Source organism: Sphaerodactylus townsendi, linkage group LG04 (assembly GCF_021028975.2).
Source record: "Sphaerodactylus townsendi isolate TG3544 linkage group LG04, MPM_Stown_v2.3, whole genome shotgun sequence".
Classification (NCBI taxonomy): Eukaryota; Metazoa; Chordata; class Lepidosauria; order Squamata; family Sphaerodactylidae; genus Sphaerodactylus; species Sphaerodactylus townsendi.
In genome coordinates, this window is record NC_059428.1 from 73,148,458 (window position 1) to 73,163,420 (window position 14,963).

A 14,963-nucleotide genomic window follows, 5' to 3' on the forward strand; every position below is an offset into this window, starting at 1 on the left:
GTCACAAACCAGTCGGCTGCTGCCCCATCCAGGACTGAGCCGATGTCCCGTATTTTTTCGCGCTAAATCGTCATAGTCCTCCATGTGGGCATCGAGTTGCAAGATGAAGTAGGGAAGTTTGGAAGCGGTCCCATCGAAACGGGCAGGTATTGGAGGTCTGTAATATCCCCTCTCCACGGCCCTTGGCGACCGCGAGGGGCGGCGGTTGCGCAGGTTGAGGCAGCGGTGCAGGGGGGGCCGGAATCGGTGGAGGTGGAGGTACCAAAGCTGGTGCCGCTGGCGTTATGGTGGGATCTGGCCCTTGGAGGGTGGCTTGGGACCCAGCAGCGTCGCCCCTCTGGCGCCGGCTGTACCAGTGACAGCGTAGACTCCAACTTGGGTTGTCCTGTTCTGCTGCTTCTTCAGTTCTCTCTCCAAGGCGGCCAGCTCTCTCTCCTTGCGTGTCAGCGCATCCTGGTGCGCATGCAAAGCTGATTTCTCGTTCCAATTTGGCCAATTCGTCCTCGTTGAACAGCTGCAGTTAGTTCACTTTGGCGTGCGTGAAGGCCTGAACGCTTTCGCATTGACGCTGTAAGTCCAGTTTGGAGTGTTCCAGGACTTTATCATGGACTGATAGGTTCTGCACATATTGCCGTTGCAGCGCGTCTTTGGCACGGTCCAATTCGAGTTGGATTTCTTTGCGCTGCTGTTCCCGGTCTCTTTGCAGGTTTTCACGCTCTTGCTGCAGCTGTTCTCGTTCCTTTTCCCATAGCTGGCGTTCACGGGCCCATGCTTCTTGGGCATCTCGCAGTCGGCCCACTTCCTCATCCCAGCTCTCTTCGATGGGAGAGGGAATAGCTCCGGCTGGGAGTGCAGGCTTTCTCCGACTCCTCCTCATCTGAATGCAGGACGTCGTGCCCACCGGTGGCACCACGGGGCATCTCAGGTGCAGCCACTGGTCCGGGATCTGGGGGGTCCGATCGGAGAGACGGTACGGATACCCCTCCCAATCCCTGGTTTAGTCCCAGTTTCACCGGTGGTCTTCGGACGGGCCCCAGTGCTATGCCACGGTGGATCTTTGGAGTATCATGCCAAAAGACGAGTCCAGGAATCGTTCAATGGACTCCTGTGTTGCCGCATGAAAGGTGGCCAGGCCCGCCTCCTCCGTGACAGCTTGCATCTGAGGTTTGTAATCCATAATGTAAGCGGGTAGATACCCGATCCACAGGCGCTCGATCCATAGACAAGCCCCAAGCGACTCATGTAAGTCCCTCATGGTCGTCTTCTCGTCCCTCGTTCCAACGGAGTAAGGGAAGACTTCGTGCTGATCTGCAGGACGGGAAAGAGTCACCAGCGAGACCCGCTCTCCCGCCGGTTCCTCTAAATCCAGAAGGGAGAGCTCGGAGCCCTCTTTGGGGGCTACCGAACCTTCCACAGGAACATTCAACCTCTCCATGCCGAGACACCAGAGGTCCACTGCACTAAGACAATAGATGAACGATAGATTCCTGCCACAATGTAAGGAATTCCATAGAAGCAGAAATAAAAGGCTTTTTGGGTGTAAAAGACCGTTTATTCAGACATCCTAGAAAGCTCACGTACACGCAGTGGCAGGAATAAGATCTCCCGCCAGAAGCATAGGTTATAACTCTGTCCATCCCATCCCCCCTCCCGGATTCCCATGGGAACGGAGGTCTCATCTCCCTCGCAGAGATAAGGTCTCCGCCGGAGAAGCTGGCCCATCGCCCGGGCTGTGGAATGTAGTCAAGGCCAGGCGGCTGACCCGCTCATCAACACCATTGAATCCTTTACAGCTGATGGTGAGCTTTCTGACCCAGTCAACAACCGGACAAAAAAGGGTGGCAGGGTTTATAAACATGAACAGCACCAAAAGGAAGTTCATCCTCCAATCTTCCAATGTAAAAAATTAGGCAGCTGAATGAGCTACTCAGAAGTGCTCTAGTATGAAGTAGAATTTAAATCAACCAAATACATTTGTGCACAGTCACTCACTGCTCTTTCAAAGACAGGGAGAAATGTGGCTATGACAAATTTACGAGTTGTATACCCCCAGGAACTGAAAGCATTCCCTTCACAATTCTTTAAAAGTCCATATGTGAGATCAAATAAGAAAATATGTTTACTAGTTACTTTAATGCTGTTCCTTATTGTTCAAAGTAATTAAAAGTAAAAGCAGACTATTTAAAGCCAATTAAACCTGGCATATCAAAAAGAACAAAACCTCCTGATATAACTGAATAGACCATTGTCATTAGGTAACATATCATAAAAATAGCTTGGGATAAACTATAGGACTCAGATTAACTCCTGACAAAGGAAAAGTTGTATGTTGTACATTATTAAAGACATAATTGCTGAACAGGAAGATAAACATCCCATCATGAAAAGAAATATACTCTGCAGATGTTAACAAACAAATGTTCACTTCTTCCAAGATTGCTTAAGAAACTTAAGAAAAGGTTACTTAGCAAAACATAAGACATTCAGACTAAATTTAAAAAATAAGGAAACACAACATGGGATAGTTGATTACAGAGAAACAGTAGCATCCCGTAAACTCTTCTGCTAGGACCAGAAAACAGGGTTGAACTGCAGTGTGGTCAAGTTTACTGAAGTCAGCAGGAATCAGATTCTAAAATCAAAAAGAAGGTTATGTTGTGCTGTCTCTTCCCATCAACTTGGTCATAAGGGGCAATAAGTCCTAAATGTCAAGTATGTGAAAGGTCACAGTACAAACTGGATTAATGGAAGGAATCTAGAAAATACAGCTTAACAGTACCTAGGCATTTGCAGTATGCTGCAAATTCTGGTTACAGCACGACAGCAGCATTGGAAGCACCCTGTAATTCTCTTTCTTTTGGAAAACCAAATCAGTACATAAGCAAGATGAAAATAATTCTGATACCCATACTGCCACTGTAGAAATTACTGCCTACAGAAAGTTTAGAAATTGGAATCTATCACTTACCCCTAATAATAAGGCAGTTTTTGGAAGATATTCTATGATGAAAAAATAAATATTCACTACTCTAAACAGTATTGATTCATTTACTCTAAAATAATATTAATTTGCTTTCTTGTTGCAACTCTTTGTTATCCAGCATGTTGTAGCCTAGTAGTTTCAGAGTCATAGCATACATTTAATAACTTTTGTACTGGGAAAAAATGTAGTTTATTGTCTGTGTTTCATTTCATGTCTACAAGGCAGGACTGAACTGAACTGGAGTATAACAAGATTAGAAAGGAACATGCTGATCACATACACAACCATTTACTCTTCTGAATTAATTTTTGTCAGCTCTATATGGCAACTATCCATAGGCATTCTGCAGAATGAGCCCACCTGCACTCAGATTATGAGCCAGAATTGCTGATGACTATTTCTGTGGTCATAAAGGTACCATTTTGCATGCATTGTTATGAGCCACAACTATGAGTATTAGTCAGGACAGCTCACAGTGCTATCAAGGTGAGGAACAAAAATGCACAGGGAGCTGACCAGGTGATATACCAGTGTGTCTCCAAGATATGCTGGTGGAGTGCCCCAGAAGCACTATGCCCCATCTGGGCCCTGAGGTGGCAATGCTGAGAAGCAATGCCAGTGCAACCCTCTGTGCCAACATGGAAAGAGGAGGACCCAGGGGTATGGCACAAATTAATCAACTTCTTAAGCAGCCCCAGCCCAGTAATGCTCCCCAAAACCTCTCCTCCATTTTATTCTCTTAATAGCCCTGTAAAATAGATTAGGCTGGGAGAGAGTGACTAGACCAAGGTCATTTCAGCCAGCTTTCATGGCAGAGTGGAGATTCAAATCAGGTTGTCCCAGATCTTAGTTGGACACTCTGATTACTACATCCCTCTGGCTCCACTGGCTCTCATCTTTCCCCCCTTCCTTGGCAATTTCTCCCTGGGAAAAAGTCCATCCAAATTGCAAAAGTCCTATTTTTTAATTTGTTTTTGCCACCAAGTCTCATTTTTTTGCAAAAAAATATTATTTCTGTAAATGTATAGCAATTAATCACTTTACAGCCTTTTTATCACATACCAGATTTCTTACTTTGTCATGCTCTCAGAGAAACATATTTTGCCTTATTATTACAGTTTTAGCCTGCCTTGTTAAGATCGTAGCAACTTTTCTCCTCCATACCTCAAAGCATGACTCTAGCTACTAAAAAAAACATTGTACAAAGTCCTCCCCCAAAGGCCAAATCAGTCCTGACCCCTCTGACATCCTTTTATTGACTGAAACCGTCTTGAAGGCTAGCAATATTGGTGTAGTTGCCTAGCAGTGGCCACTGAGTACAGCCTTTTCTTAAAGCTACAGATACTCCTTTTTTCATTTTTTTAAAAAAACAGGTATTGATCTTAGATTTCAGATTTTTCTGCAAACCTAAAAATGTTCCAGGTTTGCAGAAATATCTTTTTTCCCTGTTTATGACTCCACTCTCCAGATTTAAGTATCCACAGATCTGGCCATATAGAGAATTATATATATTGACAAGAACAATTATATATATTGACAAGAATTGACAAGGAAATGTTGTGAACTTCATTTTCTCCTCTGTGCCTTCCAATGGTGGCATCAGTGGCGTTTCTGCCTAGGGACAGGGGGTACCCTATGTCCCCGGGCGCCCCCATTTGGTCACGTGGGGGGGTGCCACCATTTCAGGGTCGTTTGTGTGATTTTTATTTTTTTAGTGTTTTTTACGTTTTGGCCTACAGGGGGCGCATTTTTAGGGCTAGCAACACCAAATTTTCAGGGTACCATCCAGAGGCTGTCCTGATGATACCACCCACGTTTGGTGATGTTTGGTTCAGAGGAAGCAAAGTTATAGACCCCCAAAGAGGGTGCCCCATCCCCATTGTTTTCAATGGGAGCTAACAGGAGATTGGGGCTACCCATTTGAGGGACCATAACTTTGCTTCCCCTGAACCTAACTTCACCAAACTTGGGTGGCATCATAAGAATAGTTACCAGATGATACCCTGAAATTTTGGAGTCACTAGCTTTAAAAATACACCCCTTACAGGCACCCCAAGAAAGTTGCCCAAGATTCTTTGTTTTGCAGTGACTTTGCTCCATTGTAGCCTTTTGGGGGCCCATAAAATTGAACCCTCAGAAGCAAAGGTCTCTATGCCTGGATGCTTTTACCAGGAGAGCTTCCTGGAGCCACCTTGAAAGTCTGGTGCCTCTATCTTCAGAAATGTGCAGCCAGCCTCAGAAATTCCCCATTGGCTACAATGGAGCAAAGTCACTACAAAACAAAGAATCTTGGGCAAATTTCTTGGGGTGCCTGTAGCAAGGTGTATTATTAAAACTAGTGACACCAAAATTTCAGGGTATCATCTGGTAACTATTCTTATGATGCCACCCAAGTTTGGTGAAGTTAGGTTCAGGGGGGCAAAGTTATGGTCCCTCAAATGGGTAGCCCCAATCTCCTGTTAGCTCCCATTGAAAACAATGGGGATGGGGGCATTCCATTTGGGCGTCCATAACTTTGCTTCCCCTGAACCAAACATCACCAAACTTGGGTGATATCATCAAGGCAGTCTCTGGATGATGCCCTGAAATCATGGTGCCGCTAGCTTTAAAAATGCCCTCCCTGCAGGCCGAAAAACACCAAAAATACCCCCCCAAAAGCCCAAATACCTTGCATTCACATTTGTTCATATTTGGGCAGGACATAATTGGACACTTTTTGTCCAAATGTGCCCAAATTTGCCCAGATTCTGGCTGAATCTGGTATTTGTTTCATCTAAATCTCCAACCATCAAAAGTGATGTTGTTTCAGGGTGGGGGAGAATCCACCCCCAAACAGCATCACTTTCAATTTTGTTTTAATCGGAGACCCCAGATTCTCCCTTTAAGGTGGATTTAAAAGAAGAATCTGAGCTCCCTAGTTTAAGCACCATTGAAAGTAATGCTGTTTGGGGGTGGATTCCACTGGAGGTGTTTTGTGAGAGATGATGCTGGCATTTGTTTGGTAAATGTTTTGCTGGGGGTGGTTTGTGAGAGGTTTACATGCTTAATATCCACTTGCACTGGCTTGGAGTTGTTTCTCAGGCTAACAACCTACCTCATAGGGTTGTTGTGATTAGGAAATTAGGAAAAGAGTTGGTGGGGAGAGAGCCATGTATGTTTTGCTGGGAGTGGGAGGTGTTTTGTGAGCTGGTGCAAAAATAATTGTTTGTTCATGGTGGGGGAGGGTGGCTGCCCATTCGCCGGGGGGGGGCGGGGGGCGCCAAACTCAGGTTTTGTCCCAGGGCTCCAGTTTGCCTAGGTTCGCCCCTGGGTGGCATCATCTCATAGAACAATTCCCAGGGATGGCTGTATGAAGGCAACAACCAGGCCCTTGCCATGGAAGGGATGGGCACCACTGCACTGGTGCTGTTCTCCATGGGTGGCAGTGGGAAATCAGGCCATGTGGCTCTGTTAGTATTATACTGTTGCTGGGTCATCCCACCCTGTCCAAGAGGGCACAAAGGGACAATAGTCTGTGCCTGTGTGCCACTCACAGGGGCATCATCAGCTCCTTCTGTTTGTGTGATGGGCGTTGCTGAGGTTGTTAGGGACTTTGGCATGCTTGCTATGCTATCTGTGCTTAGTGAAGGGGTGTGTGTTGTTATTTCCCTTTTGTAACGCCCATAGGGAATGAACTAGTGGTGCTGCTCATGTTGGTCAGCACTGCTAAAGTGACTCTCAGGACTGTGCTACTCAATTCCCCTGTTAATTATACTTTATGTGAATGGTACTTCTTAATCATTCTCGCTGTGCTGATGAATAAATAGTACAATAACAGGAAAAAATAACTTAAAAGGAGTAAAGACTGTGACATAAATAAATTATAAGGTTTGGCTGTGGACACTCTGAGTATTAAAAGCATTTACATAATTGCAAAAAAAAAGTTACAATCACCCTTTAAGTTAAGCCAATATTAATTTTCTCAAAAGTAGTGTGTATGTGTGGGTGGGGAGGGGAGGGGAGGGGAGCTATGATTAATGGCTTGCCAAAGGCTACTTAAGGATTTCAAGTCTAAGCTAACATTTGAATTAGGGACTTCCTGGCCCACAGCTTGTTATACTATAGCAGTGATAGGCCTAGGGAGAAGACCTACAGACCCTCCGGCATCCTTTCCTTTTATCTGATCATCCTCTTTTAAATAAATATCTTGAGCATTCATGTACTCTCCTCTAATAAATACCATCATCTTTGAGTTTAGAGCAACAGCGAGGGTAATATAAAAGGAGTGAGATTATCTTACAGTGAGGTGAAAAAGAAATGTTGCCCAAATAGTATGTTAAAATTTTATTCCTAAGAATTGCATACTAGGGATATTCCAATAAAACAGATGCCGAGTCAACCTTCTCTACAGTACAATCACACAAATGCTTTATAAAAGGTGTCCTCATTAATCTACTACTCATAACAGGGAAGGGCTGCACATTTAACTAAGTTAATTAAAAAGTTCTAAAATAATTTGGGACGGACAAATTTATGGCATAAAAAAGCAATGATCAAGCCATGGGGATTTTAAAAGGGGGGGTGGGGGAGGAAGAACAACCCCTGAAGGCATGAAAACATTTGTTCAAATAATCTATCTTCCTGATAGGTTTCCTAATGAAGGAGTTTACAACTGTAGGATCAAGTCCCTGAATAACGTCAGGGCTTAAACCAGCAAGATGTCATTTTAAAATTTAAAATTATGAACTAGGTTTTGAAAGAATCTTGATTCTTAAGACTTCCATTTGCTTTATTTAAATGTATATATTTGTCTGTTTTCTCATAAAACTGTCTTCCATGCCACACACTTATATCCACCAAAGTAAGTCAAAACAGGATTCTAACATGTTTTTCAAAGGTTATGAAGCCTTACTATTGCCAATAAAAGTTTTAAATGTTCTTGCATACCAGCCCAAAAGAACACCTTCTGGTTGACTTCAAAGGACTTGCATCCTTCTAACTCTGCTTCAGATGACTCAGCTAGACAGGCTGGGGTGATGTCTAAGTAAGAAGAGGGTTTTTTCCCCCTAATATATAAAAATATAAGATACTTACAGCAAAAGCCACACAGCACATTCAGCAGCTAAAATGTTACATTTAGGAATTACTCAACTTTTACAAGTAGAATGTTTGAAAATCTAACGCTGTTCCCGATATCCATTTCTTTTCTCAAACACCTTACATGTTTGCACTGATGGTGTGAAGCAACTTAAAATGAGCAGTGTTTCAATTAGTTTTGCATTTGTGCAATGGAGTCATTCTGCATGGCACTGGATGGGAAGTCTTTCAGTGCAAGATCATAACTAACTGACTTCCTGGGCTTATGAATGCTTTAGGGTCAACATGCAGCATTCATCATGTTGATGCATACTCAGAATATACTAGATTGAAGAGACTGGAATACTATTGAGATAACCATGCACTTCCATGTGCACAAGCATACATCCACATACACATTCCAACAGTATCAAGGAAATAAATGAAAGATAATGTTGTCTGTCAAATAGGTTAGCCAAAAGATGGATGGGGAAAGGGACATAACTGCAGGAAAACTGTGACAGCACACATAGAATTACAGAATCATAAGGTTGGAAGAGACCCCAAGGGCCATCAAGTCCAACCCCCTGCAATGCAGGAACACACAATCAAAGCACTACTGACAGATGGCCATCCAGCCTAGAGAGCAGCAGTGGCATAGGAGGTTAAGAGCTCGTGTATCTAATCTGGAGGAACCGGGTTTGATTCCCAGCTCTGCCGCCTGAGATGTGGAGGCTTATCTGGGGAATTCAGATTAGCCTGTACACTCCCACACATGCCAGCTGGGTGACCTTGGGCTAGTCACAGCTTCTCGAAGCTCTCTCAGACCCACCTACCTCACAGGGTGCTTGTTGTGAGGGGGGAAGGGCAAGGAGATTGTAAGCCCCTTTGAGTCTCCTGCAAGAGAGAAAGGGGGATATAAATCCAAACTCCTCCTCCTCCTCCTCCTCCTCCTCCTCCTCCTTAAACCTCCAAAGAAAAAGACTCCAGCACATTCCAAGGTAGTCCATTCCACTGTCGAACAGCCCTAACAGCCAGGACGTTTTTCTGATATTTAGGTGGAATCTCTTTTCCATCACCTTGAACCCATTACTCCTGGTCCTAGTCTGGGGAGCAGCAGAAAACAAGCTTGCTTCTCACCAACATGACATCCCTTCAAATATCTAAACATGGATATCATGTCACCTCTTAACCCTCTCTTCACCAAACTGAACATATCCAGCTCCCTAAGTCTCTCCTCATAGGGCATGGATTCCAGGCCTATGCAAAACCTATGCAATGCAGTTTAAAATACTTCTAAAAGCTTTTTAAAAGATAGTTTTTTTAATATTTGAGAGTGCTGCTTACTATTTGCAAACTGATTGCAATTCAAACAGTGGGTGTTTGCTCCATTATTATGTCTTTTTAAGATGTTACTATCACGTAAATTGCCCACAGTCTGGAGATCTGCATTAGATCTACACAAGTTGTTGTGCATTACTTTTAAATTCTTTAAAAATTCAAAAAGATCAAAATGTGATGTGGTTTCTTACTAGAAAAGGCAATTAAGAAGCAGTTCTTTGAATTTTTGCTCTTTTGAAAAGGGAGAAAGGGGAATGAGAAAAGAATGAGAAATCCCAAGAAGGTAAGTATTAAATTCATTCCATCCCATGAATATGGCAGCTGTGCTCACCATCTATCCAGTGTTCCCAGAAACAGTTTCCAGTGAAGAGTCCATTTTTCTCCCTATAATCTCCATCGCTTATAAAAATTAGTGAAGAGGGTGTCAGTTGTTTGCTTCAGGTGTAAAAATAACCAAGGTCAGAACTGAGAACTACTGGTACTTATTACGAACCACACTGCCAGAAAAAGCCTCAAATTGTTCACATAATCTAGAAGACTCTTTTCTTCTTCATGGTGACCAATTGTATAAAAACGTAGTCTACAAAAGATAGAGAAAGGCTATTCTCACAAAGTATTGAAGCTGAAACTGAGCGAAGTGTCTGTCATAACAACTACAGAATGCTGGTGCCAGGCTGTAAGAAAAAACTGGACAAAGTCTAATTCCAGATAATTTACTGGGATATAAGAATGCATTCAAACCCTCCTTCATCCTACTGTGTTTTGCTATCCTTTATACATGAATCTTAATCTATTGAACAGTTCAACCAGCGGGCCAATTATAGAACATCTTTGAAGTGGCCTCAAAAATGAAGCATGGCCAACATTTCTGAATCTGCCATGAATTCATAAAGCTGCCTGACAGTGATTTAGCCTGTTAAGTATAATACTGACACTATGCAAGTCAGTATTACTTACAGTAGCTTTCCAGGATAGCTTATGTATCATACCCAGGTGATCTTTCCCCCAAGAAGTTTACAGGCCCAAACCTTAGCTTGAGGAATAGAATGAAGTCACAAGTTTGTCAGACCATTCACACAGAATGAGTGCAGTCCTGGTACTAGTGATTTTTTCCTTAAAGAATTCTTTCAGACAATTAAAAGGTGGAGTGGATTTTTTTTCCAGTCCCGTAAACACCTGCTGAATTACTCAAGTGTGGATCATAATTATCCTCTTATACTCAATTTACTTAGTGTTTCATTCAGGTTCCTTCCTTTGCTAAAATCTCTTCAGCAAGTATGAACATATTTAGTCAGTAAAACTGGTCAGAAATATAACAGTGTCAAAATAAACATGCATTATATATGACCAAAAACTTTTAGAATAGCCAGACTGATTTTAAAGTAAAACTATGTATGAATGATGATCATGTTATTGCCAAATGTATAAGATTCTGTTGAAATTTGAAACAGAAAGAACAAGTGAAATACTGTATGATAAAATGGGACAGTAACATTGAATAGAATATACAGATGGATCAATGGGAGAATATGTGGTTGAAGGTCTCAAATTTACATTAAGTTCCAGTCTAAAAGAGAAATTCTATACAGTGATGTATTATTGACATTTGTCACTGGAGAAATTAGCAAAAATGTATCCAAACATGTTAGAAATGTGAACATTATGAAGGATCATTTTACCATTTTTGATGGATTTGTAATAAAGCTAAGAAATTTTAGATACAAATACCTCAAATAATCCAGAAGATTTTAAAGACTAATATACAAATGAAACCAGAGGCTTTCCTTTTGTGTCCTATGGACAGTTTGAAAAAGATATGAAATTTTGTTTTTTACATGTCATTGGCAGCAAGAAAATTATATGCACAAAAATGGAACACTTCATCTATAGTCACAATAGAAAAATGGTTTGTGAAGATACTGGAATTGGCTGAGACGGTGAAGTTTACTTCTTTGATTCGAAAAAAGAACTTCTTAGAGAAAAAAATGTAAGTTTATTGGTAGCTGGAGACCCATAATAGATGTTTTGCTTAGATTTAAAAATGAACTGATGATTTGTGAATTTGAGGACTAGGAGAATAAGAATATGGATATAATAGAGAAAAGTATGAATTCTACTTAGTAATAAAATGTATGTGTCAAAAAGTTTAAACTTTTAAAAAGACAATGATTCTATTATCTTTTGTCTCTCAGACCAAAACAACAGAAGACCATGATTGTTAGAGAAATTACCAAGAGAAAATGTGCCAAATGTTTAAAGTCATGATGTATATCAAGCCTGGAATGGCTTACATCATCATGTATTTATATAATCTATGGTATAGCTATGTTAGAAATATGCATTGTTTTTTTGCCTCATTTCAGAAGGGGTATCAAGGAATTCAAAAAGGTGTACATTGTAAACTGTATACAGAAGCTCCAGGGAGATGCATCACACTAGACCACTAGACCCAGTGAACACCATGAGCAATTAACCTGGAACCACTTGAGTCTTTGTGGAGATAAGTGTCAACAAGCAATAGGATTATTTGAATCTCTCCTCTAGTCACAAAAGGAAAGCCATGGTGAGAATTCTTGCACTCCCTGCTCACAAACACGATATCATAACATCCTCCAGCAGTTAGATACTCCAAGGAGGTGAGTGGGTTTTGTACTGACCCACTTCCCCATGCCTCACATTTGCGTTTCAAGGGCACTGTGGTCCAACTGGCTCTTCTGAACTGCTCATCCAAAACTGTGATATCCAACAAAGCAGCAGCTGACCTTGAGTATGCTGCTTGGCTTACTTCCTGTCCTCAACCCCTTCTGTTCATTCACTCTGTCAAGAAGAGTACCTTCTTATATATCAACATAGGCCTGCTCTCTGACTTGTTTCCTATCATTTCAAGGTCCCATAGTCAGCCATGCCTAATTGTGACTGGGTATAACTGCTAATGCTGGTTCTAGATGTTCTACTGTCCTACCTGGGACCTCTTCCCCCCACCCTTTTCCCTGCAGTGGTTCACCCCTTCTGAGGCTTATTACTGAGAGGAACAGTTTTCCGCTGGCCAGGTAAGGGATTAGCAGCTTACTGATCTCTTGTGGTGGTTTATTCACTGTCTTGGACACAGTGCAGAAAAGGGCAGTCAAATTAAGAGAATGCTGGACCACTTTTCCTACAATGCTGTCATATGGGATGTTCTAATTTAACAAAAAGATTATATCAATTACAGTACATTTAGGACATACAGTGGTGGATTCTGCACAGCACAAGTTAAACATCTTTAGGATGCTATATATAGTACTAGCGGGCCTGGCCACGCGTTGCTGTGGCTGAGTCTGGTGAAGTGGAAAAGAAAGAAAAGGGGAAGCAAATGGTTCGAACATGTGTCATTGCACAATGATTACAAGGGAGGGAAGGGGCAAGGGGCCCCTCGCTCCCCTCCCTCTCTCCCGTTCCCTTGCATGGCAACCCGGCCCGTCACTCCCTAACTCCCGTCACTCCCGGCCTGTTCCCCTTCCTCTGCTAGGGTGGGTGGGCCATGTCCAGGTGGCTGGCCCTGTCCCTTTCACTCCCTTCCCTTGCAATATGCACGTATTATCAAGCTTAAAACACACTGGGAGGCATGAGCTACGTTGTGTTCAAATTTCAGAGCGTTTGGTCCAGCAAACCCCTGGACCCTCCCTCACCTTCCCCTTCCTCCACTAGGGTGGGTGGGCCATGTGCAGATGGCCCGCCCCGTCCCTTTCACTCCAGATGGCAGTGGTTTTCAAGGAAGGCATGGTTGTTTCTCTTGTATCAGAGGGTGTTGCTTTGATGGCCAGCAGATGGCGCTGTTGCGGAACAGAACTGTGGTTCCAACTGTCACAGGTGTAGCATGTACACAATAATGGGCACAGTTGTGACATGTACACAACAAGAGGTGTGGAAACAGTATGGAAACCTGGCCGCACGCAAATGCGACGTTGTGTGAAAATTTCAAAGTAATCGGTCCAGGAGTTTGGGAGATTACCTGTCAGTAGAAAAACGCACTGATAGATTTATATATATATAAGATTTTAGGAAAGTTTTGGGGAAAAACACTCTTCCCCAAAAAGAGATCAGCCCATTACATTTCTCTCAACCTGGGTTTTTCACAGATTGCTAAACCAGCGATCTTTTCCCTCAACCTGGGTTAAGGACAATTCCTGCCTGCTGAGCGAACACCAGCAGGCCGGAAACACTTTATTTCTCCCAGCCAAACCTATCACTTTCATTTCTGCCCCTTGCACCTGCCATTATGTGTGTTCCAGGAGATTCTCTATGGAGATTCCTCATGGAGGCTTCCCTCTGCTTGCAGCTCACCTGTTTGCTATTTCGCTGTCAAAAGTAGATGGATAAAGTTTGTTTAGCCTAGCGATCCCATGCACATGTTCTTTTTGTTTTGTTTTGAGGGGGTTGTCTGCAATGCTATGGCAACACAACCAGAGAAGCTGCAATATGCACGTATTTGTGTTGCCATAGCTTCAGGGATGCCTCAAAACAAAAAAAGATGAAAAATGATATGTGCACGGGATCACTAGGCTAAACAAACTTTATTCATCTACTTTTGCAGTGAAATAGCAAACAGATGAGCTGTAAGAGAGGAAACCTCCATGGGGAATCTCCTGCAGCACATAAAATGGCGGGTGCCACTGTGAAACTGACAACAGCTCCATGCAGAGGCAGGAAAAAAGATCCCTTTTGGCTGACAATGCTTGTGTTCTCCTGTGCTGTGGGAACACAAGATCCAAAACAGATTTTTTAAATAATGTCCTAAAGCCATTATATTTATGTTGTTTGGAATCGACCAATGTGAAGGAATTCACAGAACACATAACTTACTTAAGGTATCTGATGCCAGAATCCCTGTTCTGACAAAGGGCTCAACCATTAGTGGAAAAGAATCCGTTAACTTGCACCTTCAGTTCATCCAATTAGAAACAACACCCTTAAAGCTGGAATTCCTCTCCTTTATTCCATGTAACAGTGGAGAAGAAGACTGGGCCAGGAAGAGCAGAGTGAGCTCTGGTGTTCATTTTTGAGGGCTTTTCTCCAAGCCACAGCTTTTAAAACAGTGTATTTTAACAGGGGTTATCTCTTTTTCTCCTTGTAAGGCTCCTGAGAGCTGAGACTGCTGAAGCTGCTGAAAGGTGGGGCTTAACAGGGGTTAACAGAGTTCATCTCTTGTTCCTCTTTGTCCTGGGCTGCTGAGAGGTGGGGCTTTAGTTCAGTCTCTGGAACCAGCAGTTTAGTTCAGTCTCTGAAACCAGCAATTTTATATTTTTTTAATTAATAAGGACATTTTTGACAGACAGTACATACAGATAGCTCCAGAGGGGCACTGACTAAAAGTTTAATATTTAAATATCTAAACAAAATCAGATATGAAGGCAGGAAGCCAGCAGGGGGATGGGGGCTTTCCAGTGTTTTGCACTGAGTGTCACATGTATGACTATCTGCCACTAGGACAGAAGTCGTGGGTGTGCCCTCGCTGCAATGAGCTCCTGGCATTCAAGGAACGTGTGCCTTCTCTTGAAGCCAAGGTGGCAGACCTGGAGAAGCTGAAAGAGGCAGAGAGGGTGAC

The 14,963-nt window shown here is 42.8% G+C and overlaps 1 long non-coding RNA gene across 1 annotated transcript in view; it reads right to left on the reverse strand.

Moving 5' to 3' along the window:
* Nucleotides 1–1,724: 1,724 nt before the first annotated feature.
* LOC125430971 overlaps nucleotides 1,725–14,963 on the reverse strand; it is a 28,057-nt gene continuing 14,818 nt past the window's right edge. Inside the window, exon 4 of the long non-coding RNA XR_007244262.1 lies at nucleotides 1,725–2,632. This is a non-coding gene — a long non-coding RNA (uncharacterized LOC125430971). The remainder of the gene's footprint in view (nucleotides 2,633–14,963) is intronic.